We start from the raw sequence: 27,807 nt of genomic DNA on the forward strand, positions 1-27,807 counted from the left end.
ATGGCATTCGGTGGCTCCGGGAGGAGCTGGGTGTCTGGGCGAGCGACAGGGTACGCCTTCTGCAGTGCTCCCTAATAGTCAGCCACGTACCCCTACCACACAGAATTCAGAGAAGGGACCTTCCTGGAGGGAGGTGGTGTTCAGGCCGTGGGCATGACGGTGACCACAACCAGTGGGCCCCGGTCATAGTGTTCCATTTCATAACCACGCCAAACCTTTGCGAGTACTCCGAGAGAGCCGCGATCACCTCCACTTCACAGAGAAACATGGTTTCCTCTGAGGCGATGAGATTACCTGGGGAAGTGGTAGCCTTCTCTCGAGGGAGACTTGATTAATCAGGGAAGGTCGTGCCTTTTTAGTTATTTTTTTTTTCTTTACAGCATCTGAAAACTTTTGCTGTCAGAAATACTTTTGTATTTTTACAGGGAATTGCTTGTAACTTTTTCTCAGGGCGTACGCAGTTCAGTGAGGTCTAATGCATGTATGGATTTGGATTTGTGTAACCAATCTGCACAGTCGGATAAGAGACAGGAAATCTGGAATGTTATCTCTTTATTTAATCTGTCTCAGCCCCTGTGATGAGCGTCAATAGAGCACTTCTGCAGGCAGCAGGGCTCTGAATCCATGGGGAATCTGGGGGTTGTGTGGGGTCTGGTACTCAGTTTTATTTTATTTATTTTATTTTTTTAAAGATTTTATTTATTTTATTTGACAGATAGAGATCACAAGTAGGCAGAGAGGCAGGCGGAGAGAGGGACGAGGAAGCAGACTCCCTGCTGAGCAGAGAGCCCGATGCGGGCCCGATCCCAGGACTCTGAGATCATGACCTGAGCCGAAGGCAGAGGCTTTAACCCACTGAACCCTACAGGCGCCCCTGGTACTCAGTTTTAGAGTTGAAAACTCACCTTTATTTTTAAGAAGTGTGATTGTGTATTTTTTTCTTATTAATAAGTAATATATGTACATTTTAGGGAAAAATGATGAAATTTTAAGAAATCCCATAACCCCTCATGACCTTAGCTAATCATAGTTAATCATATTGAGTATATTATTCATATATCTTAGGTGTCAGCTTGTTGGGTGACCTGCTCTTTAATTGTAATTAATATATTGTAGTCGTTTTCCATTTACATTTTTAAATGTCGATTTTAATGAGTCCGCGGTATCACACAGTTTCCTCTGGGTCAGTGTTGTTGCTGCCTCCCTCTTGTATTTGTTCTGCTGTGATAAATATTCTTGAAACCTAAGTCTGTGTGCACATCTGTAGCACAATCCTTAGCAGAAAATGACCGAAGCAGAATTGAATCAAGGACCCACTGTAAGGTTTTTGGTGTCCGTGGTGAAATAGGTCTCCAGAAACATATCTACAATGCTCCTGCCGGCTGTGCACCGAAATCCTTAGAAAGTCATGCTCGGAGGACCTGCTCCAGTGTGTGATTCCTGCCCGCTGGGGCTCTTAGAGGACCGTTGCCTTTGGTAAAGCTTGCTGAGGTGTAACACACACACACAGCACGTGAGTTCTAGCATGCGGCACGCTGTGTGTAACTACTACCCAGATGAGGATCAGGAACGTTCTGAGCACACCAGAGGTTCCCTCCTGCTCCTTCCCAGTCAGTCACTCCCTGCCCCCTGCTTCTCTTCCATCACCAGCGATCAAGTTTGCCTGTTACCTTGCTCTGGTGGTTCGGTTCCTCAGGACATCTGTGGATTCCTTCTTGTTGTCGCATATGTGGCATCTTAAATTTTGTGATCGTCTGTTGTCTTCCATCACGTAGGTACTGTAGTCGGTTATCCGTTCTCCTGTTAATGGTCTTTTACATGGTATCCAGTTTGGGGCTTCTGAGGATAAGCTGCTTCAGACATTTTTGTGGTTTTGATGGACAGATACATTTCCCTTGAGCATGTAAACCTAGGAAAAGGTTTTCCAGGTCCTAGATTAGATTCGGGTCTCCCCTGTCGACCTCGTGGACTGGGTGATGTTTTGCTGAGGCCTGTCTTGTGCATGGCCAGATGTTGGCCACCTCCATTCGGCCTCTCCCCACCAAATGCCCAGTGGCACCCTTTCCTCCAATTACATCAACCAAACGTTTCTCCAGGCATTGCCATATGTCCCCTGGGGAGCCAAATCACCTGCAGCTGAGAACAACTGCTTAATTTTTTTAAAATTTATTTTAAATTTATTTTTTTGAAAAGATTTTATTTATTTATTTGAGAGGGAGGGGAGAAGCAGAGGGAGAGGGAGAAGCCAACTCCCTGTTGAGTAGGGATCCCCGTGCAGGCCTGGATCCCAGGACCTTAGGATCATGACCTGAGCCGAAGGCAGATGCTTCACCGACTGAACCCCCTGGTGCTCTGAGAACCCCTGCTTCAGTACATGCTGCCACACTGTGTTCCAGTTCATCCAGCTGCCAGCGATGTGCGGGACATGCCATGTGTTAATTCAGCAACATACTGAACCCTGCTGGGATAAAATGATGAGTGAGACCTGTCTCCTGGGGTCCAGCAGGAGAGACAAAGTAAAGACAAGGAGAAAGAGCCTCTGGGAAGCAGTGGGATCAACGTTAACAGGGATTTATATGGAATTCTGGGGAGGGTCACCTGGTCCAGCGGGGTTGGGGAGGAGGTGACCCCTCTGATGGAGGTGGCCCCCTGAGCTGCTTCTGGAAGCAGAGATAATGATTACTCAGGTGAAGAGGAAGGAACAGGGCATCTCCAACTCGGGCAAATGCCAGGAGGAGAGAGAAGGTATGCCACTCTGCCCAGGGGCGGACCCACCCTTTTCCTACCCTGAGCATCCCGACCCGAGGCCTTATATACGAAAATGTCCTGAAACGCCACATGATGTCCTTGTTACCACAGCACAAGTAACTGTAGCTGGGATCCAAGGTCCCATGTTCAGGTGCAGATACAGATGTTTCCGGCGTTTCCTGGCGCCCACAGGGAGGGGAATGTGGTTGGCTCGGTGAGATCTATGAACTTAGGATGGAATCTCTGGAGAAGCCCTGAGCTCTGCCCTCAAAAGAAGGAAGAGGGAAAGGGAAAAACTCAACTTCTGTTGGCGGAAAGAGGCACGGTGTTGTCTCGGGGTGGGAGGGATGTCGTACTAAAAGGATAACAGGCTCTGAAAACACCCTGTAATGTGACGATGATGTTCCGCCCCCACTGGCACGTGGTGCAGAGAGCCCCTCTCCCCTTTGTGACTTTCAGAAAAAACTTATTACAAAAGTAGGAACCCCGGGCAATAGTTAGCTGTGTGTTTAATAAGCCACTTTACTAAAAAGTTTAGAACTGCAAATCTTGACACTCTCACTGCGACAGACTCACTCCTTGGCCAGGATATTGGAAACTTCATCTGCTTCCATTTCCAGCTTCTAGGCTCGTGGACACCCCCACCCCATCCCCATTTCTTCTGTGGAAGAGGAGCGATCTTTTACAAATATAGGCTAATCTGATGATTCCCTGCTTAAACCTTCATGTAGCTTCCGGCTGAAACCAAAGGGAATTCCAGAGTCCTTCGCAAGGCCTCCAATGCCGACAGCTGCTCCGCAGCCTTCCTTTCCAGTGTCCCCTTAGTCCCCTGTCCTGCTGTCTGCACATAATCTATTCATTTCCGCCTTCATGCCTATGGGGCCCATACCTGGAATGTTCTTCATGGCAGGCTCTGCTTGTTAGTTTGGTCTTGATTCAGATGTCACTGCCTTACCCCATCCCTCTTTGCTGCCACATTTGCTAATATGTTTCCCTTGTGGGATGAGATGCTGGATGTCTTGGTCACAGTTAGGACACGGTGAGTCCTCTGTGTTTGTTGAATAAAGGAACTAACAGAAGACCAGATGAACACACAGCTAGGTTGTTAAAAATGAGGATGGAATCAGCACCAATGGAGAAATGTCTAAACGTTTTCTACATCCCAAATAGTGGAAGAGAGGTTGGACCACTCTTGAGGGAACGGATTCCCTACTAGGAAGGCAGCGAAGCAAGTCTGGGATGTATTTTACAGGTTTTCTGTCCTGCATAGAAAACTGAACTTGGCCTCGGAGGAACTCGACAACCTTGGGCTTGTGCGGCCTACCCACTTCCTAAGAGCTAGAGACCCCCAGACAGGAGCCTATTAGAAATCTGAAGGGAAGCCAGCCTCTTGTACCCTTTTATCTGTTTAACAAGTGCTTGTGTGTCCTGTATTATGTGCAGATAGTGTTCTAAGAACTTAGTTTTTTAAAAGATTTTATTTATATATTTGAGAGAGAGAGAGAGAGGGCAGGAAGTGAAGAGGGAGGGAGAGGGACATGCAGACTCCTCGCTGAGCAGGGAGCCTGACACGGCCCTATCCCAGGACCCTGAGATCGTGACCTGAGCTGAAGTCAGATGCTTACCCACTTAGCCACCCAGGTGCCTCTAAACACTTTGTAACGTGTGTGTTCCTCATAACAATCTTGTGAGGTATTATTATCCTCATTTTTAGTATAAGGAAACTGAGTCACCGATTGGTCAAGTGATCTCGGGTGAAAGAGTTCCTTTGACTAGGGCTCGAAGAAACCCCATCCTTACGGCGTGAATGTGGAACACAGTATATCTGGTCACATCTGCTACTTAATGGTATTTCCCTTGTGAGGGGCCCTTGAAGGCCAGTGTCATTCTCCAGATCTGTCTGACCTGCTGCCTCTCTTCCTGGTGGCGGCACCTCGTTACTCAGCACCCTTTATAGTGAGACGGGGCCGCTGCCTGGATTCGGCGCGGTGGAAAATGAGCCCAAGGGTGGGCTCCACTCTCAGGCCTGGCCGTGGGAGGCCCCTGGGAGCCACACGTCAGGGATGTTGGGCCCGGCAGGCAAAAGGACCTCGTATCGAAATCACCATTTGGAGAAAAGCTGCTCCCGCATCAGCCACAGCTCTCAGGGATTAAAGGCTTGTCGGCCAGAAATGAACTTCTTCCCCAGTTGGTTCTTGGTACGTTTGGTGGGGGGTGTTAGAGGAGCCGGGTTTGCAGACACAGACGCTGAAGAAAAGTGGATTCCTCGGGGGAAGTGGATTCAGAGCAGTTGGGCCCACGCGGCATTGCTGCGTGGGGACTCCTGAGGGGCTACGAGGGAAGACAGCCCAGAGGATAAAAATCGATTCCCTGTCTCCTTGCTGCGACATTCCCACGGTGATTTTGGGAGCGGCCAGGGAAGGGTGCCGGGAAGCCACGTGCATCCTGCGCTCTGGAGATGGGTGCTGAACTGCACGTCCGTGGTTTGAGGCTGTAGACGGTTTGGAAGGGGCTAGGGGGTCAGTTTATGGCTGGAGAGGACCTGGGGCAGGAGGCCTGGGCTGTGCGTGGGCTCCCCCTGTGACTTTGCACCAAGGGGCTCCTTCCCAGGGTTCTGAGGGACAGGAAAGATGTGCGGGGAAGCCCAGAGCTGCTGGCTCATTCTGGGGAGCTTTATCTTTCTTCCTTTAAACACATGATGGCTTTTGTTCTACTTAGGAGATTTTCAGACCTTTGCAGCAACCAGGAACCTTAAAGAGGGCAAACCCAGGTTACCTATATGAGGCAGGGGAAAGCAGGTGCTGTCTTTGAAGTTGAGAGTGGGAGGGCCCCAGAGCCCCCCACCCCCCCCCCCCAGGGTGCTTCCACACCCCATCCCGCTCAGTTCCTCATACTCTAATGTGAAGGACCTTTGGCTGGGACCTGGGTCAGGAGGGGAGAGAGGCCTCTGAGAGGCACCCAGTCCTTTTCTGAGATGGTGAAGAGGACACTGATAAGTCAATGAGATTCTGGTGTTTCAAAGCCACCCAAAAGTGTCTATGGCAAAGTGATTAAAAATTGAATTATTTGGGGGCTTCCTGGGTGCCTCAGTTGGTTAAGCATCTGCCTTCGGTTCAGGTCATGGTCTCAGGGTCCTGGGATCGAGCCCCAAATCGGGCTTCCTGCTGAGTGGGAGAGTCTGCTTGTCCCTCTGCTTATGTGCTCTGTCTCAACAAATCACAATTTTTTTTTAATTTTAAAGATTTTTATTTTATTATTTTGGATGGAACTGGTATGGGAGGACACCTGTTTCCTTCTTTAGGAAACTGTTACAAAAAGAAGATCATGGATTGGGAGAGAGGATGATTTTCTAGGAAGAAAAAAGGTAAATAAGTGTAATTGTCTAAAAGTGGTGACAGTCTTGCTTGTAGATGTTCCTCCTGCATTTTGGGAAGTTGGAGAATCCGTAATACTTTCAATTAAAGTTTTTCTAAGAATCCCCAGCTGACTTTGGGGGTGGGGGGCATTGTCCTTTGTGAAGATTTTGAGCTTCTGTGAGTGAGCAGACCTCCACTCCAGAGTGACATAAAAAGCAATCTGCACCTCCTTCCTGATTTGTCTGTAATAAAACTTGCTTTCCTCAGGTCCCAGCATTCGAGGCAGATAAATATGTTCCCTTTCGTTGGCTCTTACTCATACTTCAGCAAGATTTCCCATGTGCTTTCCTTGGCTGGCTGGGAAACTGGACCACAATTTATGGCATCTTAGGGGACAGGTGCGTAGAATTCCAGTAGGATCCCGGAACAGAACCTAATTGGAGATTAGAGACCATTGCGGTGTGAAGCTTTTCTTTGAGATTGAAAGAGGTGCATGTTATGCAAATATTAGCAAGTGTAAGTTCACACTGTCTATTGAAAATTTATAGACTCATTATGGTCACGAAGGCTGGAAGATAAGTAGATTTTGGGAAAGATGCAGGTAAATTCAGGGAGGTGGCAAATTACCCCAGGGAAAGTAGAATGGCTAAAGAGTATGGCCCAAACTTTTTTTTTTTTTTTAATTTTATTTATTTGCCTGAGATAGAGAGAGAGAGTACACACAAGCAGGCAGAGAGGCAGGCAGAGGCAGTGAGAGAAGCAGGCTCCTCGCTGAGCAAGGAGCCTGATGTGGGACTCGATTCCAGGACCTTGGAATCATGACCCGAGCCGAACGCAGCAGCTTAACCAACTGAGCCACCAGGCGTCCCTGGCCCAAACTTTTTTTTTTTAAAGATTTTATTTATTTATGTGACAGAGAGAAATCACAAGTAGATGGAGAGGCAGGCAGAGAGAGAGAGAGAGGGAAGCAGGCTCCCTGCTGAGCAGAGGACCCGATCCCAGGACCCTGAGATCATGACCTGAGCTGAAGGCAGCGGCTTAACCCACTGAGCCACCCAGGCGCCCCCTGGCCCAAACTTTTTAAAAAGATTTTATTCACTTATTTGACACATAGAGAGCCAGAAAGCACAAGTTGGGGGAATGGCAGAGGGAGAAGGAGAAGCAGGCTCCCCGCTGAGCAGGGAGGCAAATGTGTGGGACTCGATCCCAGGACTCTGGGATCATGACCTGAGCTGAAGAAAGACACTTAACCGACTGAGCCACCAAGGCGCCCCCTGGCTCCAACTTCCAAAGATGGTGTATGAGCTACCTTTGGTGGGAAGGAATGAAGATCAGCAACTGTCCTTGATTCTGCTTCTCAGGAAGGCATTGTGATGTGGTGCCCAGGACTTTGGAGACAGACACACGCTTGGTGCCCTCCGGCTCTGCCGCAAAAGCAACACCTTCCAGAGGGCAGCTGCAGGCACCGGGTGGCGTCACACAAGGTCAGACCCGGGAGGCACTCAGCCATGTCCCATTCCACCATCCTGCTAGGGTTAAAAAAATTACCTATATATAAAAAAAAAAGAACCAGAATAGTGGGAATGAATGAAAAATAAAAGTTTTCCTATGAAGTAGTGGTAGTTTTCTTGTAGTACTTTTTTTTTCTCTCTCTCTCTTTTTTTTTTTTTTTTTCTTTCTTGGTTTGTTTTCTGGGGAAGGGGCCGTGTGGGTTTTCAGTCAATGATGTTCCCTGACAATGATGTTCCCACCTCAAGGGTGTGGGCTCTGAGGAAACTTTTTTTTTTTCAGGCTTTTGTTCTCTGGCGGTTTTTTCTTTGTTCACTTTTTTTTCTCACTTTGACCGCTTTTGATGGTTTTTGTAGTTTTAGAGGAAAACAAACCGCACCCTGATCTCCCTCTCAGAGAGAAGCCTCAGTCTTGCTGCAGAGCCCAAATAAGTTCCCCCTTGGCCGCTGGCAGAGCAGGTTCCAAGTTGCTGTCCCTGGGGATGGAGGATCTTTTGCTTGTACCCAAAAGCACGGCAGCAGCAGCTTTGGGCACCTCCAGAGCGCTAGAGAGGTTCCAAGCAGCAATCGCACACTGAGATTTTCCCGCTGGCCCGGGCTGGGAGTGCCTGGTCTTTCTGGGTCTAAGAGCGCCCACCTTGCACGCACCAATTTCAGGGAAGGCAGAGGTTCGCGCGCGGGTCTCAGGCTCTGAGAACAGGGCACAGGTCCGGGAGCACCAGGCTGGGCCTTCGCGCACCTCTCTGGGGCGAGAGTTTGGTGCAGGCTCTGAAACAAGGGCGTGTATCAAAGGGCACCGGCGGGGCCTTTATACCTCTCTCAGGGGAGTATCTCAGGCTCTATAGCAGGACTCTCGCATTCTGCCGCCTGGTGTGGCTCCCATCCCCTCACAGGAAAGGGACCCCATGCATTCTCCAGTGCGCTGGCAGCTTAGGGACCAAGAGCTGGTTTCTCTGACACACTCTCTGCCTCAGCGCCACGGGAGGCTGTCCTGGGACCGGGGACAGCCAAGAGTGCTCCAAGCCTGTGTGGACCCTAGGCCTGGGGATCCCAGCCCTGAATTCATTCCTCTGCCCTTGATGACCCCAGAATAGATCAATTCAGCAACTGTTAATCCATGCCAGGCCAGGGAACAAACACAGCAGTACACAAGATCAACTCGCCTTGGTCCCAGGAGCCTGGATTCCCCAAGGAGGTCTTCACCTGGTCTCTGAAGGGGATTCTGGGGGTTCCAAGATGGCCATGGGTGGAGCCCACCAGGTAGAGAGGCCCCTGGAGAGTGTCCACTGGCGCTGAGCAGACAGAAGATCCCCTCAGGCCTTCCCTCGTGGCTCCACTGTGCCCTGGGGAGAGAAAAGGGCCAGCCACACCGCACCGGGGCCGCAGCTCGGCCGCCCAGGAGCGGCAGCGGGCCTAGCCTGGAGCTCAAGCAGCGGCAGGGAGGCCGGGACTGGGCGGGGGACTGGGGTCCTGGAGTCAGCAGAAGAGCAGCGGGAACCGGCAGGGGGCGCAGCCAGCCCCTCACCGGACAGGACAGACAGGAGGCTGGGCGAGGGCGCGCGGGCCTGCAGAGGCCTGCACCGCTGTTTGCCGCCCCCCACCCGCCGCAGCGGGCTCGCACCTGCCTGCCCCGCCCACCGCCTTCTGCGGGCCCAGCGAACTCACTGCGCAAAAAGCGCCTCCTGGGGAGGCAGGGGTTCTGGGCTGGCGGGGCAGGGCGCAGGGGAGTGCATGGGTGCCCCGCTGACTCAGGTACTGAGGGGCTGGGGAGGGGTAGGGGCGCTAGGGAGAGAGGGAGGCTGTGTCCCTCCTGCCCGCTGCCACCTGCTGCTTCGTCGAAGGGAGCAGGAGGGGGGCCTGGCGGACAGGTTCCTGCTGGCCTGGTGCTCCTGCGCCCCACAGCCCTTGCCCCACAGCCCTTGCCCCACAGCCCTTGCCCCACAGCCCTCGCTCCACTTCTCTGTATCCAGGGAACCCGTGGGGCCCTACTGACATCAAGGAGCCCAGCACCACTGGGCTTGTCTGACCCCCAGAGAGACGCCTGTGCTGACAGGCTTCTTTTCCAGAACTTGATGGAAAATTTTGTCCCTCAGAATCGCTGGGCTCCCCAACCCGAGAGGAGCTGGCTCTGCCCGCACAGCCTGGGCCCCACTGGGCCCCCTCCACCTCAACTGCCTTTTACCCAGGAGCCCCAGGATACCATTCCTTTCTGGCCCATGGACCCCTTCCCCCCACCCCCACCCCCACAACTCTACTTTGGGCCTGCGACCACCCTGGGATCACTTCCATCTCCGGCCCCCTACCCCATAGGTCCTTGTCCACCTCCAGGCCTGACCCCTGACCCCTCTCACCTCTGGAGTCACTGAAACCCTTCCACTTGGGGGCCACTGGCATCTGCGATCCCAGACACCCGGGACTCCCCTCCACCTTGGAGCTCCCTACCCTGTTTCCTCTAGGAACTGCTGTGCCTAGAGCACCGAAACCCCACATTCTCAAGCCAGCTGTCTTCGGGCCAGGGACTCAGGTAACCTCAGGGACCCTCCTTTCTGGGGCACATACTCCTCTCTGTGCAGGAGAGACCAGAGAGAGCAGGCTTGGGGATCCTTCACTCCAGCTGGATGGAGGGGCAGAAGCTGGGGTGTGTGTGAGGGGGTGCTCACAGGTGGCCTCCCTGGGTAAGGAGCTTCCAGGAGGAAGCTTCAGGGCGAGGCCAAGATGTGGAAGCCTCAGGAAGCACTGGCTGCACAGACTCCAGGCTCCTGGCTTGGGCAGTGGGCATTTAGTGGCCAGAGCCCTACAGGGCCAACCCCGTCCAAACCCACCCCACCCTGGCTGGCTTTTTTGTCTTGAATTTGCACAGCAGCCTTTTCTCCAGTATGAAATTGAAAGCTTTGCTTTGGAAAGTTTTGTGTCCAGGAGGCTCCTGGGAATCCACTTACTTTATTTTCGGAGGCTACTTGAGGAGGGTGGAGTCTTTGGGACCTTAACAGCAGGTCTCCTGATCCTTCCTGACTTCCTTTTTTTTTTTTTTTTTTTAGATTTATTTATTTGAGAGAGATAAAGAGCACACCACAGAACACATGCAGGCACAGGTGAATGGGCCAGGTGAATGGACCTGAGCCAAAACAAAGAGTAAGATGCTCAACCAGCTGCAACCACCACCCCCCCACCCCCCTTTTATGGATGGGTTACACCTACACACTGTTAGGTGCGTTGCCTGGACCCGGCTAGTCTTACAGCAGTCCTAGGACATCGTCTCTTGCCCAGTGTCTCTGGTCAGTACCAACCCATGCCTCAAGGGTGGGAATGACTTCTTCCTGACTCCTTTTTTTTTTTTTTTTAAGATTTTTTATTTTATTTTATTTATTTGACAGAGAGAGATCACAAGTAGGCAGAGAGGCAGGCAGAGAGAGAGAGAGGAGGAAGCAGGCTCCCTGCTGAGCAGAGAGCCCGATGCGGGACTCGATCCCAGGACCCTGAGATCATGACCTGAGCCGAAGGCAGCGGCTTAACCCACTGAGCCACCCAGGTGCCCTTCCTGACTCCTTCTTAACTCCCTGTCCAGCCCGGGTTGCCCACCCCCCTCCAGGCTGTCCTAGTTGTATATATTGGATCTCTGTAGATTGTGGGCACCATCAGATCCTCACCTGTCGTGACCGGCACAACAAATCAGCCAGGAACATGAGGGTAAGAGGATGAAGAAAAGAACTCGAGAAGCAAAGAGATGGGGGGCAGGAGGAGCACTGAGGAGGATGTCCAACAGTGCTAAGTTTATTCAAAGCATTAAGGCCATATATATAGTGACATTACATCTGTGTTTAGTTAAGCAACTACGGTTCCTCATGACGCCAAATGTCTAATGCCAGTACAAATACAGCAAACCTGAAAGTCATTTATGGGCTGTACTAAGGCAGCAAGGACCAGCAACGAACTTTTTAGCCCAACCGAATTGTTCTCATTTGTTTAGTAAGCGTGTGGGAAGTCACGTAGGCGAGCGCACAACACATAGCACAGACTCTTTCCCAGTGCTACTCAACTTTTCCCGTCCTAAACCTTTTGTTAGGTTATTCAGACTTTAAAGGAGGCACAAGTCAGGGTCTGGTTTGGCTCTCATCTCAAGCCTTATTGCGGCCTCCCACACTCACCGAAATGAGAACATGGCTCAGGGTTATGGAGCGAATATACCCTTTAGGAAACATTAAAGGACGTAGCATAACTGGTCCGGGGTCACCCAGCCTGTGAGAGGCATGGGTGAGATTCAGACTGCACTGGGTCCCACAGCCATTTTCAGCTCACCTTAGTGTCCAACCTGGTCCCAGAAGGTTCCTGCTCAGGACTTTGCTTTGTGCTGAGCTGGGCTTGCTTCCTGCCTGTGAAGCCATTTTCACAGTGTGTCCCCAGCCCACCCTCTCATATTGAGCATCAGTGCTGCCTTGGCTGGCCTCTGTTGATCGTGCCGTTCCTCTCCATCCCTCTGTCACCCCTCCGGCCCACTGTCCTACTGCCCTCTGTCCAGTGGGCCAAGTTCTGAGTTTCTTGCCTGCACTTCCTCTTAACTGTGCTCTGTTGAAATCCTCTCTAACAGGGAGGATCTGCTTATCAGAGCAGCTTGATTTGGAATCCGTCTCCCCTGGAGGTCAGAGCTTCTGACCATCATGTCCCCAGCCTCAGCACTGGGGATGCCTGCCCAGCCTATTCTGGGTGCTCGTGGAGCTCTGGGATCTTGGAGAAGATTTGCCATGAAAATAAGCATTTATACATAATACGGAAGAGAAGATCTGAGGAAAATGAGTGGGTGTCATCTGGTAATGTTTGTGTTAGGATGGTTCTGAAATTTCTGGGCCCTGAGTTACCAAGAATCCTAGGTTGCCCAGCTGGAAGGACCTCAGATAGATCAGCTGGGCTCCTCACCTCATTTGACAGATGGGAAGTTGAGGCCCAGAGCTTAGTGCCACAGAGCAGGAGTGAGGAGAGATGTTAGTGACAGGAAGAAACCATAGCCTAAGCACAAAGTGGCTGAGCCTGGGCTTTGTTTATGCAAATGAGTTGCTAAAACAGTGGGCCTGAGGCTGCTGACCCTATCTGGTGCCCAGCAAGAAGTAACACCAGCCCACACCTTCTGAGGTTTAACTCATGCCAGGAATGATTCTCAATGTTTTATTTGTGGGCACCTGGGTGGCTCAGTTGTTCAGCTGAGGTTATGCTCCCAGGGTGCTGGGATCTAATCCTCACCAGGCTTCCTGCTCAGTGGGAAGCCTGCTTCTCCCTTTCACACTCCCCCTGTGTGTGTTCCCTCTCACCCTGTCTCTCTCTCTCTGTCAAATAAATAATAAAATCTTAAAACAAGAACAACAACACCAAAATGCTTTATTTGCCTTAGGAGATAGGGTCTGTTATGGCTACCATTTTAATGCATGGAAATATGGGCACAGGGCAGCTAAAGGAGTCCAAGGTCACACAGCTTGCAAGTGGAGGAGCCAAGATTTGAACCCTGGGCAGCCTGCCTCCAGAACCTGTATTATTTTTTCCCCTTGTGTATGTCATTTTTAAAAACCTTTCCCTGAATTCTAACAGAGATGTGTAAACATTGTTAAGCATGTAGTTTATTGATCATCACAAAGCTTAGGTTCTGAATCATTGCAGCAAGCTGGGGTGGGCTTTGATGTCAGACCTAATTGGAATCCAGTTTCTGGTGCTGCATGACCTTAGGTGACTTACTCAGCCTCAGTTTCTGCACTGAGTTTGGCAGCCTTGTGATGAGTAGATCATGTGACAATGCCTAGCGGGTTTGGTGCCTGGCGAGTGTTTAATAAATGGTTTTCTCTTCTTAATAATGAAGATTCTAAGTTGTGTTGGTTTTGTTAAGCAGTCCGAATACCTTCCTCATCGGTCAGTTGCCTGTCGGTCGCCTTGTAGGTACTTGTGATGAGTCACTTTGGTAAGTCACTATATATAGCTGAAACATTTGGGGGTAGGGGGGACACCCCCCTGCCCCCACTGCCCCTGCATTGAAAGTCTGTAATTTAAAATGTTCCACCTGTGCCTGTTTTTTTTTTTTTTTAAACATAATCACTTTGGGACAGTGAAATTTATATGTCTTCTCCTTAGGGTTGTGACGGAGCCTTTGGGGACCTGCAACAGCTTACTTCCAGTTTCTGTCTGGCATGCTGATGGGCCAGAACTTATTTTAACAACATTCCATCACATTCCAGGCACCTGGAAGGAGAAATATGTTGAACTTCTCAGAAATTATTTTTTGGAACTGTTTTTATCCTGAGGAATAACCCATTTAAAAATTGAATGACCTTTATGGTTGACTTTTCCACTCTACATAATGCAAACTGAAAAACTCATTGTTTTCAGCTGCCTCTGCAGCAGTGGGAAGAGCAAGCCTGTGGGAGTCCTCCCCAGGTTGGCCCCAGCACAGAGCTGCATCATTCTACACACCCCTCATGCCTTGTCTCCTTGTCTGTGAGGTGGTAATGATGGTGCAGGGAGCTCCAGGGGTTGTCGTGAAGGTTACAGAGATGGGGGGTATAAACTTTGAACAGTGTGCCCCACATAAAATGCAGATCTGGTGAGCAGAGGCAGCTGCTCACATTAATTGTTGATGCCAAGGCACTGGAGTTCCACAACAGCCTATGCCTTTCTTTCCTGGGTCCTTTTTGTCTCAGCCACCACCTTAGAGAAAGTGACTCAGCAAGGCTGGTGCTTGTGGAGCCCTCTACAAAGCCAGCGATGCCCTGGATATAAGGGGGTTTTCCTGGGTGGTAGGACCCCATTTCAGAGGCTTAACTAGCCGGTTTCTCCTAACTGGTCCTGTCCTCCAGGGTCAAGATGAAGGCCTGCCAGGAGCCTGGTGGTCTCACCAGAGTTTTCCACTGGAAGCATGAAGGACCCCATGGGGCCTCATGCAGAATAACATGGGTGTTGGAGGGAGAACAGGGGGGACATCGCCTGTACCATCATGGGCAGGTCACTATATCTGGCTCAAGCCGGCTTTCTTCCCATCGGGGAAATGGCAGAAGACCATGCTTTTTCACAGGAGGGATGAGGGTTTAGGGAGGTATTTGATGACTGTGTTGGGGCTGCATGAGTAACAGAGTTGACGGAGGGGCCTTGGAGTCACAGACTTAGGTTCAGGCCCCTGCTCCTGCCACATAAAAGTAGATCGCTTGGGTAAGCCATGGACCTCAGTGTCCCCCTCTGTGTACTGGGGATAATACCTAGCATGTAGGTCTGTGAGGGGTACAAAATAGAAGGCCATATTAGGAGCTTAGAGAAGAGCCTGGTACTCACTAGATTGTAGTTTTATAGTGATACTCTGGCATCACTGGTGTTGCAGACCTGGTCCTATCCTCTGGAAGCTTTGGCTGTGTGACAGATGGCTTATGAGGCCGTGGCTGACAGAAAGAAGTGGCGTCTGTCTTTTCTTAAGATTAAGGGTACAGAGGGGTGCCTGGTGGCTCAGTCTTTGAAGCATCCAACTCTTGGTTTCAGCTAAGGTCATGATCTCAGGGTGGTGGGATTGAGCCCTGAGGTGTGCTCTGCTCTCAGTGTAGAATCTGCTGGAGTTTCTATCTCCCTGTATTTGTGTGTGTGTGTGCTCTCTCTGTATCTCTGTCTCTGTCACTCTCTCCATAAAATAAATGAATCTGTAAAAATAAATATATACATACATGCATAAATTAATTAATTATGGGTACAGAAATCAGTGATGGAGCTGGGCTGATGGGACACTTGGCAGCAAACACAGGTGCACCCTGCTTGAAGGCTCGGGGGTAGCTGCGGTGTCGCCAGTGGTGATGGGGGTGTGAGGAAGTTGCCTCATGCAGCATCCAGAGGGGAACTTAGATGGGGAGGGCTCCAGGGAGTAAATGCCCATGGGTAGGAAGCATCTTCAGGCAGACGAATGTCAGAGGGTGTCCTCATGGATGGGGAGGCACCCTTTCTCCCTGAAGCTGCCCACGAGTGGAGGTGTGCCTGCTGGGGACATAAGTAAATCATTGGGGTTTAGCCTCCTAAGCTGTTAATTTATGAAGATGTGGCCAAGACCTTGTCTCACTGCTTTTTAAAGAGAAGTAAATTAAACTGTTGTTTGGGATGGTGTTGTCTTCCAAAGGCTCATTCAGTGTCAGTGGCAGAGCTGCTGTGGGCTTTCCAACTTGTCTGGAAAGCCTGGTCCAGGCAAGGGTGAGGGATATTCCCATCTCTTGGGGTCTCTTGCCCTCTCTGTTTATGGCAGAACGTGGTTTTGTGACTGGTAAATGGACAGGCATCCTGTGCAGATCCTTCAGCTCTTCGTGTGGCTGCAGTAGAGGAAATTCCCATTCACTGGGCACAGACTGTGGCTGGACGGGCGGTGTGGCGGGGCTCTCACCGAGCATTCTCCTTTCACGTAATCCCCGACCAGACATGAGTTTTGTGGTGTTGCCACTTTCCTGCTAGCCAGGAGGGAAATTGAGGCCCAGGAAAGTTACACTTTCTCGCTGTGGTAAGAGGCAGAGCCATGTCAGCCGGTCCAGGCCCTGGCTTTCAGGTCTGTTTGCTGTGAGCATTTCCTCTTGTGTTTCCAGCTTTTGGCCTGTTTGACCTATCAAACTATTGATGGTGTATTGATAATTCTAATACTCTCGACATTGTGAGAGATTAGCTCTTCACTTTGTGGTAGAAATGTTTCTTGCTGTATTTTTCTTTTAATTAAAAAAAAAAGTCAAAGTCCCACGTTTCTGCCCATATGAATCTCCCTGAGTCTCCCTGTTGTGAAGTGGTTGGGTTTGGGGATTTTTAGGGCAGGGGCCCTGACATAGTTGGTGGTGGCTTTGCCTGGAGGAGCCCATGGCTCAGGACTTAGAGTGGGGACTGGAGCAGTGTGAACTGTGGCCTGAAAATGTGTTCGTGTGTGCTGAGGTGGTGCCCAGATTCTTTTGGAGGATGAACTGAGGTTTTGATCAGTAGGTTAGTGAAACACTTGATGGAATAACACTGATAATTTTGTTTTTGTATTCAATCCTAATTTTGTGTTTTTGTTTTCGTGTAGTGCAGTGTGCTCTATGTTCTAAGAAAAAATTGGCAATCAATTCATACAGTATCATGATTTAATAATCCTTCCTCACTCACCGGGTCATATTTCAGGTTTTTATATGTAGTTTTTATATCTGTAGTTCTGTTTCTGAATTCTGCATTTTGATTCATTCCTTCATTTTTAAATTTCTTATTTTAAAGATTTTATTTATTTGAGAGAGAGAGAGAGAGAGAATGAGCTAGGAGCAGCGGCAGAGGGAGAAGGAAAGGGAGACTCCTCACTGAGCAGGGAGCCTGATGTGGGTCTCAGATCCCAGGTCTCTGAGATCAGGACCTGACCCAAAGGCAGATGCTTAACAGACTGAGCTACCCAGGTGCCGCCGCATTCCTTCACATTTTTATTTTTACTCCAGTGCTGCACTGTTTGGCTGGTTGCTTCAGTTTCTGGGAGGGAGGGAGATGGCCCCCTCCCCTGTTCTTCTAACAAGTTTGCTTTCGCTGCATTGACTGGAGAAGGGCCAGGCTTCCTGAAGATGAGTAGGATGATTCAGTGACACCCAAAAGGCAGTGGCTATCATTGTTCCCACTGTGCTTCAACAACTTCACCCACTGACTCTTTGATGATGGCAGCCACCAGCAAATCTTCTGCAGAGGACTGCTGCCTTGGGATGCTTTTCTTGTGGTGCTGGACTTCATTCCCCCTGGCAGCCAGTACAGCTAGGATTAGAACCCAGGAAAAGTCCCATTAGAACCCAAGAAAGTGGGGTGCCTGGGTGGCTTAATCGATTGTCTGCCTTTGGCTCAGTTCATGGTCTTAGGGTCCTGAGATCAAACCCTGCACTAGTGTCCGTGCTGGCTGTGGAGCCTACTTAAAATCAAACAATCAGAAATCAGCCCAAGAAAGTACCCTCCTTTGTGTTGGTCTATACTGTGGATCAGATTTTATTTTTCTTTTCTTTTTTTCTTTCTTCTTTCTTTTTAAAGATTATTTATTTGTCAGTGAGAGAGCACAAGCAGGGGGAGCAACAGGCAGAGGGTGAGGCAGGCTTCTGGTTGGGTAAGGAGTCTGATGCCAGACTTGATCCCAGGACCCTGTGATCATGACCTGAGTCATGTTAGGCTGCTGCCTAACAGACTGAGCCAACCAGGCATCCCCCAGGATCAGACTTCAATAACCCTACCAGATTTCTTTAGCTTTGACATTTTAAAGGACAATGAAAGCTAGCTAAACCTACACCAGGATTCTGCATCTGCTGGGGCTGTGCTGTCCGGGCCTATGTGCCTCCTGTTCTTCTAACCCCATCAATTCCACCCATGTTTTAGCCAGAGAACTGTAGGCAGGTGTGGGTGTGTCACTGAAAGCTTTGACTCATCATTCATATCTTTATTGTAAGCTTATAATCTTTATTTTTTTTCTTTTTTTGGGTAAGATTTTATTGATCTGTTTGTTTATGAGAATGAATGGGGAGCAGAGGCAGAGGGAGAAGCAGACTCCCTGCTGAGCAGGAAGTCTGACATAGGGCAAGATCCCAGGATTATGGCCTGAGCCCAATGCAGATGCTTAACCAACAGAGCCACCTAGGTGCCTCTTTATTTTTCCTTTATTGATTATCTGCCTTTCTGAGGCAGCGTTCTACCTGGGTTTTCATAACTCTTCCACTAGTCTGGCCTATTTTGAGGTAATTCCTATACATTTTGGCTATGCTGCTAAATGATGCTATGACCTTGGACTCTTTTTTTTTTTTTAACCTCTCTGAGCCTTGGTTTCCTCTGTGCTAATGTGGATAATATACCCTCTCTTGCAGATGTGTGGAGGGCCATGGCTGACTTGGATGCAGTTGGAGTCATCTCACAGCACATGGAATACACAATTTATCTTGCTTCCTGTCTTGATAACGACATCTTGGTTTTCATGCTGTCTTAGAACAAGTAGAACTTGACTTACATGTAAGTTGTGAATTCACGTGCTTTTGACAGAGGTGTTATTTTAGTTTAGTTTAGTTTAGTTTAGTTTAAAGCAGGCTCCACACCCAGTGCAGAGCCCAGTGTGGAACTCAAACTCACCACCTTGAGATCAAGACCCGAGCTGAGATCAAGAGTTGGCCGCTCAACCAGCCTAGTCACCCAGGCATCCCTTCTGTTTATCATTTTTCAAAAAATGTGACAAGTAACACTTTTTCTGCCTGGACCTGTCCTCACACCTGCTATGCTGGCCTGGGGGCCAGACGTGTAACTGGTGTGGTGCTGGTGATGATGAGCAAGACAATTGTTAAGTCTTTTTACCCTAATTGCTGTTGTCCTATTATTTCTCTTTTTTTTTTTTAAAGATTTTATTTTATATCGTGGTGATATATACAAAAACTGTTGCTTCTGGTCCTGCATTAAAACTTGAATGTGGGGACGCCTGGGTGGCTCAGTTGGTTGGACGACTGCCTTCGGCTCAGGTCATGATCCTGGAGTCCCGGGATCGAGTCCCGCATCGGACTCCCAGCTCCATGGGGAGTCTGCTTCTCTCTCTGACCTTCTCCTCATTCATGCTCTCTCTCACTGTCTCTCTCTCAAGTAAATAAATAAAATCTTAAAAAAAAAAAAAAAAAAAAAAAAAAAAAAAAAAAAAAAAAACTTGAATGTGTAGGGCATTTTTCAAGGATTCATCACTGGAGATACAGTATTTGTTTTTCTCTGTCTGACTTATTTTGCTTAGCACAATGCCCTCTAGGTACATCCATACTGTTGTAAATATCAGGATCTCATCCTTTTTGATGGCTGAGTAATATAACCATTGTGTGTATGTACCACTTCGTCTTCTGTTGCCGGACACTTGGGCTGCTTCCATACCTCGGCTATGGAAAAAAAAAATGCTGCAGTAGGCTTAGGGGTGCCTCTGTGCTTTCAGAATGTTAAGTCTGATGTGTCAACTGCCACAACAGTCGTGGCAACTCAGGAAGGGAGCCGGGTCCAGGAGGTAAGAGGAGGAGTGCAGCTTTAGGCAATCTGAGTTGAGGTGTCTGTGGGACCCGCAGGTGTAGGTTCTGGTTGGACAGTCAAAATGTAGGGATGGGTGCTTGGGGGAAGAGAGATGCAATCATGCTGTTGCCAAGGGATATATTTCTTGTAGAGAGAGTGACAGTTAAGGATTTAGGGTAATTCCTTCTTTTCTTGGGCAGATAAAGGGGAAGAATAAAGGAGTAGTGGATGGAAGGGGAGGGACGTGGCTTTGATGCCAGGAAGGCATTTTTGCACAGATGTCTAGAGAAGAGAGATTTCAAGGAATGAAATGTCAGCAATGTTCGATGATGTGAAAAGTTGCAAAGCAGCTTGATTAGGGGGTGGGGGTAGATTGAGGAGGTTGTCACTGAGTACTGAAAGAAAATGGGAGGTGAGTAGTGGATTCCTAAGCCAGACAGAGAGATAGAGTGACTGGGCGTGAAACCATGGAGGTCACATACAAGAATAGCCTTTTAGAAAGTTTGATGGTAAAGACACAGACGATCATAACTCCAGACATAGCTTGGACAAGGGTGGGTTTTACAGGCTGTGTTTGCCTATTTGCAGGTTGACTGAAGGGAGATGACAGATGGTGCATGCTGCTGGGCGTTGTGGGTTGAGATGGGATCAGAGAGGAGTGTATGGATGCCCTGACTGCTTCTGTAGAACGCGAGGCCAACATTAGGCATGGAGGGAATGGAACGAACGTGGCTCAAGGAGATGTGCAGTCTCAGATACAGACCACATGGCTCAGAGTCTTGCAGGGCTCTCCTTGCCTCTGCGTGGCCCTTCTCACAGTGTTTAAGTTTTGAACAGTCCTTTTGTTGCTCTGGGTTTCGGGTGTGACTGGAGAGACAGAGCAGATAGAAAGGGCTGAGGAAAGACCAAGAGAGCAGGAACTCACAGAGGGGAGTCTACTACCCTCTCTGCCTTCCCTGGTATGGGCTCTCTCCTGATCTGGATGGACGGATGACCTGCCATTACTTCTTTTAAAAATGCATTTTGCTTTACCCTGCCAGAAAGCAACACATGTTTATTGAAGAATAGTGGGAAACCCCAGAGAAACTGAAGGAAGAAAATAAGCACTCAGCTGAAGACAACCATTCAAAAGTTCTGGCACCTTTTCCTCCCAACTTTCACTGAAGTTGAACAGATAAATGTATATATATGAAGTGATTTCTGGGAAAGACCAAAAAAAAAAAAAAAAAAGATACAAACAACAAGAAAACAAAAAAGAGAACAAAGCAGAAGAAAACGGTGTTCATTTTCTCCCTGAGGCTGCCCTTCCTCCGTACTGCTACTTGGTTTTACTACCTGCTTTGCTCCCTGGGCTTTCTTGACAAAACATGGTTCCACTACTTTTACCTTCTTCAAAGTGTTTGACACAGTCGTTTGCTTTCAACATGGAGTTTGAGCAAAATGGACTATTGTTTTAAAATATTCTATCATGTGTGCTGTAATATCTCATCCTGGACATGATACAAATGCTATGATCAAAAGAGGAGATGCTTTTAAAGTGATCAATAGAGTTGTGAAATTCATTGGCATGATCCTTCTTTTTTTTTTTTTAAGATTTTATTTATTTATTTGACAGACAGAGATCACAAGTAGGCAGAGAGGCAGGCAGAGAGAGGAGGAAGCAGGCTCCCTGCAGCAGAGCAGAAAGCCCGATGCGGGGCTCGATCCCAGGACCCTGGGATCATGACCTGAGCTGAGGGCAGAGGCTTAACCCACTGAGCCACCCAGGCGCCCTGAAATGATCCTTCTTTTGAGGGTCATAATTCGTTTAATTTTTTTCTGCTCCAGCTTAACCTTCGCAGTCTTCAGTTGTTATGTGCATTAGACACAGTATTAGCAGTAGTGGCAGTAAAAATACTCCTGTCACCCTTTACAGGTACCATTTTACTAGCATCGCCTTACCACTGTAGCAGCTTTAAACCCTGTTTCCACCCTGTTCATTCCTTTAAATGCCTTTTCTCTCTGGCTTTCCTTAAAACCTTTTCTTAGTTTTTGGTGTTCTATAGCTTAACCACAAAATGTTTCATTGAAGATTTCTCATCTTGCTTGGTATCTGTGCATTTCCTGTATTTCTGGATTTATCATTTCTGTAATATCCTCAGCTGTTTTCTTCTGAAATGTTGACCCTGTCCTGCTGTACTTCCCAGGATTCTTATTTAAACCTCCCGTCTGTTGTCCGTGTCTCTCAAGCTGGCGTTCCTCCTCTTCTCCTGCCTCCTTGAGTTGCATTCTGGGGAGTGTCTTCACTTCTTGGTGCAGTGTTGTGAAGTCCTTCATTCGGGGCTCATCTACTGCCCCACCATTCTGGTGTGTTTTCTGTTGTGTTTTACGTCTCAGTGATTTTTGGTCCCTGTTTAACTTCCTTCAGTTCCATGTTCACACTTGACCTGTTGCTTTTGATAGGCTCTTGATCCTTCTTCATTTTTAAACCCCTTTTGTGTTCTTAAACAATTAACATGTAATATTTTCTATTCTGTATCTGATCATTCCAGTGTCTGAAGTCTTCATTTTCCCTCAGTCTTCTGTCTCTCACAGTGGCCTCATTTCTTGCATGCTCTGTGAAGGGATTTTGAGACCAGATTTATTGGAACATAGATGTAATCTCTTTTAATTCTGTTTTTTGGGTTTTTTTGTTGTTGTTGTTTGTTTGTTTGTTTTTTTCCTGGAGGGTTTGTCTTTCCTTTGCCAGGAGGCTGGGAGTGTTCTTAGTTGGGATCACTTTGGTCCCATTTGAGGGTCCTGGTTTATTAAGGAAATCTCAGGTTCAGTTCCCCCAACTTACCATGTGGTGGGAACGGGGTCTGGAGGGCACAGGCCTGTAGAGATCCTGCAGTGAAAATGGCATTTGTTCTCTGGCACCCTGATTTGTTTCTCTTGAACTTGTTGCTTACAGATCAGGTTTTGGCTCACTTGTTTCTGTCACCTCCCTCTTCCTGCTTTTTTTCCTACCGTTTTCTAAGTCCTTTGTTAGTTTTCCGATGTCCTCTAAAGCCCAGAAATGTTTTGTGAATTCCATTTGCCATCACTAATTGCAAGTCTCATCCTGCAGCAGGAGGGCCAGAGCCAGACACTGTAATGCTCTGCCTCCCACAGAGGAGATTTTAATACCCTCTCCTCGTGTTCAGAAATTCTAGATTGGAGATGGAGTTATGGATACATTACCATATACAGAGGATTAGTTGCCTATATAATAGAACAAGTATGCATTATTCTAATCTTCCTAAAACTTCCATTTTGCATAATAAATATGAATGAATAAGGAGCCCACATTACTTTAGTTTATGCAGATGTTCTCTTTCTGTCTCTGGCTTTAGATGTTAGGTTGTAATTTGTATGGTTCATTCTGAAAATTGGGTAACTTCATTCTTTTTTTCTACATGTTGGTGCCATATAAAGTGATGATTTATGGAGATTCAGAGGTAAATATTTATCAACATCTAAATAATTGGGGAAGGCTTCCTTTACAAAAGGTAGAATTATTAAGATCTGTTTAATCACAGAAGGGATATCCTGTAAAGCTAGCCCATAAATAAAAAGTGGATCAGAAGAAAGCAGAGAGAGGAGAGAATTTGGAAGGAGCACGTGTAGGGACACCTACTGCCTATCCCTGTAAGTCAGGGGCAATCCGGAAGGGAAACCTTGTTAAAGGAGGCAGTAGTGTTTAGATGTAATGAGCTACTGGAAACCTCACAGTGTTCTGGTGAAGCAAGTGGTGTGCAATCAAGTCCGGCAGCCCAGTTGAAGTTGTGGCTTCAGGCATCAAGCGAGCAGGCCTTTCTGTCTGCCTTTATCTCCAGTGGGAGCGACTTGTCCTCCTTGAAGTCAGCCTCCAGACATCTTTTCCTGTCCTGTGCATCACTGAGAATTTCTGTGGTTGTTGCTTCATGGAGACGTTTGTCAGTTTTGGGTTTTGTTTGTTTTGTTTTTTACCGAGGTTCACTTGCTAACTTTTCTCTTAAAAAAAATATATTTAATCTAGGGGTGCCTGGGTGGCTCAGTGGGTTAAAGCCTCTGCCTTCAGTTCAGCTTGAAGGCATGATCCCAGGGTCCTAGGATTGAGCCCCACATCAGGCTCTCTGCTCAGCAGGGAGCCTGCTTCCCTTCCTCTCTCTCTGCCTGCCTCTCTGTCTATTTGTGATCTCTGTCTGCCAAATAAATAAATAAAATCTTTAAAAAATATATGTATTTAATCTAGGGGCACTTGGGTGGCTAAGTGGGTGGGTTAAAGCCTGTCTCTTCAGCTCAGGTTATGATCTCAGGGTTCTGGGATTGAGTCCTGCATCAGCAGGGAGCCCTCTTCCTCCTCCTCTCTCTCTCTCTCTCTGCCTCTCTGCCTACTTGTGATTTCTCTCTGTCAAATAAATAAGTAAGTAAATAAATCTTTTAAAAATATATATATAATCTCTTCCAGGAAGAGATTATGCTGAGTGAAATAAGTCAAGCAGAGAGAGTCAATTATCATATGGTTCCACTTATTTGTGGAGCATGACAAATAGCATGGTGGACAAGGGGAGATGGAGAGAAGGGAGTTGAGGGAAACTGGAAGGGGAGGTGAACCATGACAGACTATGGACTCTGAAAAATAATCTGAGGGTTTTGAAGGGGTAGGGGGTGAGAGGTTGGGGGAACTAGGTGGTGGGTATTAGAGAGGGCATGGATTGCATGGAGCACTGGGTGTGGTGCAAAAACAACGAATACTGTTACACTGAAAAAAATATATATATATTTCATCTATCATTACCATGTATTTCAAATGGAAGTGGGGGATGATGGTGTGGGACCCCATGAAGTGAATTTACACTGCCATCTTGACAATATAAGTGTCGTACACAGCTGTCCTGTGTCCCCTTTCCTTCTGAAATGGATTCTCTCTTCCCAGCTGTTATCAATAGAAGACAGGGGTCTTTGTTCTTGTAGATGACTTGTCCAAGATCGCACCGCTTTCAAGGTTTAACCTTTGGTCTGATTGTAGGACCCATTTTCTTTAACTCAGTGCCATGCAACCTACCATGTAGGAGTCTCAATACTCTCCTACTTTTGAAGCTGTACTCCACAGGCCACGTCTACCAGTGCATATCTATTCTTGTCTAGTTCACTTATTTATTGCACACATTTACTGGATGCCAGCTATGTGTTTCAGGCACCTTTCTAGGTGCTGGAGATATGGCAGTGAGCAAGTCAAACACAACCCCCTGCCCTCATTGAGCATGTTCCATTTCCTACTACTGGAAGCATCCACCAGGAACAATGGACTTATGCCAGAAGTCCAGCAATGATATGAGTTCCAGAAATTTAAATTTCTGAATGGTTCTTTGTGGAAGTGATGATTTGGCGGCAGCCCTCGAGGTAGCTACCTGCACAGGCAAAAAAAAAAAAAAAAAAAAAAAAAAAAGGAGGGCTGGTGTAGAAATGCCTGATGAATGGGCTTCAAGGTCAAATAACTGAGCCAGGTCTTTAAGGTCTTATTTAGCTCTGAGATTTTTCAAGAACTTTCCATGATACATATGCATATTATAGAAAAAACCCTATTCAAAGCACACTGTAAATTTGGAGGACGATTGTCTTTGCATTATTTTTGTGATTAAATGACAGTTGATGATACAGGCACTGTTGTAAGTCACTTATCCCTGTGCCAGCACTTTGTGGTAAATTCTTTTATCATCCTTATTTTTCAGAGGTAGAGACTGATGCAAACGGAGAAGTTTGGTGGTTCTCCACTGGCCACAGCTTAGCTAGCAAAAAGCAAAAAGCAGAGCCTGCATTGGAGCCAGGCACTGTGGCTCCAGACCCCAACTCTTCACCCTTGGGCTTCTTGCCACACACCTGCTTCCTTGTCACTAAGAACTTGGTGCAGGAGTTTAACGGTACCTTTAACTTCTAGTTTTTCTTTCTCAGAACTGAATCTGCATTGCAGTGCATCTCTGCATAAACATGTGTTTAATTCTGTCACCTTTAATTTTGTTTTTAGGTAAGATCTGAAGAAGTCAATCTGTTTCTTCTATGGCTTCAAGGACTTCAGACAAACTTTGCAGAAGAGCAGGTGCTGATTTTTGCTTGCCTCGTGCCTGGTTTCCCAGCGATCATGTCATCCAGAGGGACCTGCATGGTGGAGACACTCATCAGTCCTAGCCCTGGTGTGGCAGATGGTGAGGAACATTTTAGCCAGCCTTACAGGTTGAAATGACTCTGGAAGTTCTCTTGAGGGATTCCTCAGCTTGTCATGATCCTGAATAGAACCCTTTATTTCATAGATGGGTTTGGAGGAGGAATTATCCCCTGCTCTTGTTCACAGTAATGTCTTACAGACATTAGAATAGAAAGAATTAAAGCCTTTTTTATATGCAATGAGGACGGGAGACATTTACTGAAGTGGTGGAAACAGGAATGGAAGGGAGGACTCAGATGTTGGAAACAGCAGGAAGTGGAGACACATCATGTATCTGGAGTGTTTTCTTGGCTGTGAATGAAATTTAAATCTGCCATCCAAAACTACTGTTTATTGTCCTCAGCATGATTGTTTCATGAGTGGAGATTCATCTGCTCACCCAGCTGTGTATTTTCATGCCACATTCATGGAAAGACAGTAGCTGCTTCCTGGGAAAGTCATGGCAACCATCTGTGTCCCATGAGTTTTTAAGGAACTTGCCAGTTAGGGCCAATGATTGATTAATGCACATCACTTTATTGCCCAAAGACAGGTATTTGATCCTTAGGCTGACCGAAGCAGAATTTGGCAGAGAGAAGAATAGTTTAGAGGGAGAGGTGGTTTCATGGGACTTTGTACCGTATTTCCAACCCCTTGATGCTCGCTGGCCTGGAGTGTAGTGTGAGCAGGTTCCAAAGGAGGGGCAGATGTATTTTAATGAAGGCCATTTTTTAAAAACCCTTTGAACGTTGGTGAAAGAACTCCTTTTTTTCCCCACTCTGGAGCAAAGATAGATCCACAAGAATCACTCCACTCTTGCCGGCCATATCAGGGGAAAGGATCGCTGAGGACCAGACGTGCTTTTTCCTTCAAGTACTATTGAACTGTATGGTTATTCAGGTAAAAGCAAAATCTTGGATAATTCAGGAATGGACTTTCTCTTGATAGGAAAGAGGAAACATTGCTTATTTTCTCCCAGCTCATCCATATTTTGTATGTTTGCTTGTTTGTTTGTTTGTTTGTTTTTTGAGTTGACTCTTTATGATATTTCACTAGAACTTGAATATGTGCTATATCACATCAGCAAAGACCTGGCATACATAATATTTTGTGTGAGAGTGTATGTCAAGGAAACATTTCAGTTCTCCCATCTGCTTTCATATTACCATATTCACACAGAACACTTCACTTCTAACACTGAGGCTGAGGCTGTGGATTTTTCCCTCACCAGGCAACTCTGCAACACCAGCTGGGTGTCCTGTAGTTTCACTCAGCTTTGACACTGTCTGCCTTGATATGGCATCTGATCCCACAGGTTAAGGTCTCAGTCCCGTGAGACTGTTCCATCACGTTCAGGTGCCAGTCACAAGTAGGAGGGGCCCAGGTTACCCACAACTTCTCTACAACTTGGCTACAAATCAGAGGTTCCTTCAGCTCCTCCTCCGGTTCAACTGAGTGGCTCGCAGAACTCTGGGAAACATTTGTTTTCATTTACAATTTATGAAAGGTATGATAAAGGATACAGATGAACAGTCAGATGCAGAGACACAAAGGGCACAGTCTGGGAGGGTCGCAAGCACAGGAATGTATTCCTGTGGAGCTGGGTTTCATCCCCCTCCTGGTACCTGGATATGTTTACTTACCTGGAAGTTTCCTGAAACCCCTGCTTTGAGGATTTTTTAAAAAAAAAGATTTTATTTATTTACCAGAGAGAGAGAAAGGGGGAGAGAGCGAGCACAGGCAGAGGCAGAGGGAGAAGCAGGCTCCCTGCTGAGCAAGGAGCCCGATGTGGGACTCGATCCCAGGACGCTGGGATCATGACCTGAGCCGAAGGCAGCTGCTTAACCAACTGAGCCACCCAGGCGTCCCTGCTATGAGGATTTTTATGGAGGCTTCCTTACATAGATGTGCTCTGCTTTTAGCCCCCTCCCCTCTCTGGGGGAATGTAGGGGTTGGGGTGGGGGTGCCGAAGATTCTAAATTCTAATCATGGTGTGGTCTTCCTGGTGATGTGTCCCCAC

Source organism: Mustela lutreola, chromosome 10 (assembly GCF_030435805.1).
Source record: "Mustela lutreola isolate mMusLut2 chromosome 10, mMusLut2.pri, whole genome shotgun sequence".
Classification (NCBI taxonomy): Eukaryota; Metazoa; Chordata; class Mammalia; order Carnivora; family Mustelidae; genus Mustela; species Mustela lutreola.